Genomic DNA, 2,508 nt, shown 5'->3' with positions numbered 1-2,508 from the left:
CACAATCTTAGTTTTGTTTCTGTGTAAGTGCACCTCTATTCACATACCTTTGTGAAAAATCCAAACGTGAACAAAGCAGGTGAATTCCCTGGAGACCAAGGAAATAAATGTGTGTTTAAAATAATGTCCTCAGGAAGAATCACATGAAGAAAGCTATTCAGTATAAAGAGATAGAACTGTCATGGTGCGGGCAGGATTTATAAGGCATGGTCTGGGGAGGTTTTGCATATTGGATGAAGACCGGAGCCAGGACCAGAGTGTGTCTGCTGGGTGTGTCAAAGAAAAGATGAAAACCCAAACCGAAGAAATAATACAAAAGATGCCACATAAGAAAAGGGAGAAAGGGGCTAACCTCATCCCCTATTGGACCACATAAAAAGAAATTGGTCAAGTGATCATGGAATAGGTACAGAAAACAAATCTTTTACTTCTTAATACTAAATATATCCAACTTTTGTTATGCTTTATGTGTTTGAAGTGTTGGTGGATCCCTTTACTCATTGTGAAGATGTACAATAAGGAAGGCACTTCTGTCTTTTGGACAAGCTTATTTTTGCTGGCATCAATGGAATGTGTGAAGGGTTTAAATGCTGCCAGATCCAAGAAGAGTTTTCTTCCTCACAGTCTCTCACCTGAGCTTGTTAAATCTCTATTCCTCCTCTTCCATTTAATTCTTTGTCCCCTGATCTCTCTCTCCTCTACATTATTTAACACATTTTTATATGTGTGATTAAATTCAGGGCAGAAAATGGCCATCCCAGTATGGAGCCCCAAGTTTGTTTGCCTATGGAAGGCTTAATATTTGGAATTCCTGGAAACATTTCTATATTTGACAGGTGAAAGATCACTGCTCTGGCCAATTGTGTTGTACTCATTCCTGTCATAATCAGTATGGCTGGGGTGAGACAGACATGGAAATAATTGGGGTGTGGTGTGGTGTGTGTGTGTGTGTGTGTGTGTGTGTGTGTGATTTGTGGATGTGAGCAGTTCTCAGACCAGGGGTAGCTGCACTCATACATTCCAAGGTGAGGCCAGAACAATATGAGGCCAGAACTCAATCAAGACAAGGTACTAAGGAGGGGATCTGTTTCCATTCACAGGACACCTTTGCCACAAGAATAATAAGAGCTTAAGTGGTAGTATGTACAAGGAAGTCCCTGTGCCTGAGGTGTCAGCCGTAGAAGAGGGGCCACTCAGTCCTCAACGTGTCTGCCACCACTTCTCCTCACTCTCCCTCATGCTCATCCACCTTCTAACCTGGATTCACTTTTTTTGAACATTTGAAACAAGCACCTTCCTCAGGGCCTTTGCACTGGCTAGTCCCCCTGCAGGGCTCACACTTTCCTACAGAGCCTTGTGTCTCTCCTCCTCTCTTGTGTTAAAGAAAAAATTTTGAGGGCTGAAAGCTTTTCTTTAAAAACAAAATAGCGTTTATTGAGCCAAATGCCAGCCAGCAAAGGACCAGGTCCTGGGGCATGAAATCTAAACCAGCAGCCTCAGAGACACACAGAAAAGACATGTCCACTGTCCTCGAGTTGACAGCTCTTTACACTTTATGTTTTGGGGAAGAAAGAGGTAAGTTGTTTTAAAAGAATTTACATTGGCTACCGATGCTGGTGGGGGAGTGTCAAGGGGGGAGAGTGATGCAGGAGAAGGTGACATGGGGCAGTTCTAGGATAGGCACACAAGGAAGAAATATTTACTACTTTTGATTGGTTACAAGCAGCAGTCCTAAAAGCTCATGCAAGTGCAGGATGCAGGGGCATCTAGTGGTCGCTACAGAAATTGATTCTAAGTTCCAATTTACAGTCAAGAATGTAAGCAATCTTTTGTAACTGAGTCCATGTCTTTTACCTGATTGACTACTATTATCTTTTTATCTCACTCACTGGCTCAGTGTTATTTAATTTAGGACATCTCAGATTTCTTCCTGCTCACTTCTGAGGTCTCTGTTCAAATGTCACCTTGTTTGCAGATCTACCTACACACCCATGAAAAATAGAACGCCCTACTCACTGTCTCCTTTAGATGTGCTTTTCTTTTCTTCATACCACCTGCCACCATGATCAGCACTCAATTAGCATTCCTGAGAAACAAAGAAATTCTCATTAAAACTGTAGAATACATGATCCCCTCAGAGACATAGGTGATTGGGACAAATATTCCATATCAGGGCTGATATCCCCTAAAGGGGGCTATATCCATACACAAAATATTAAAATTAATGTCTAGTCTACAAAATATAAATTGTAGCATTTCAAATAGCTGAGTAATGCAACTTTGGGTGAAAATTAGTCATGTTATTTTCATCTATTTTTGTAGTCACCTCCACCACATGGAGCTTGTAAATCTCACACAAATTTCAGAAGTTCTTTTGGGAATTTCAGAGAAACCAGAACTGCAGCCCCTCATATTTGGGCTTTTTTTGTCCATGTACCTGATCACTGTGTTTGGAAATCTGCTCATCATCCTGGCTGTCAGCTCTGACTCCCACCTCCACACGCCCAT

Source organism: Myotis lucifugus, unplaced genomic scaffold (assembly GCF_000147115.1).
Source record: "Myotis lucifugus unplaced genomic scaffold, Myoluc2.0 scaffold_2451, whole genome shotgun sequence".
NCBI lineage: Eukaryota > Metazoa > Chordata > Mammalia > Chiroptera > Vespertilionidae > Myotis > Myotis lucifugus.
This window is presented reverse-complemented; position numbering follows the sequence as displayed.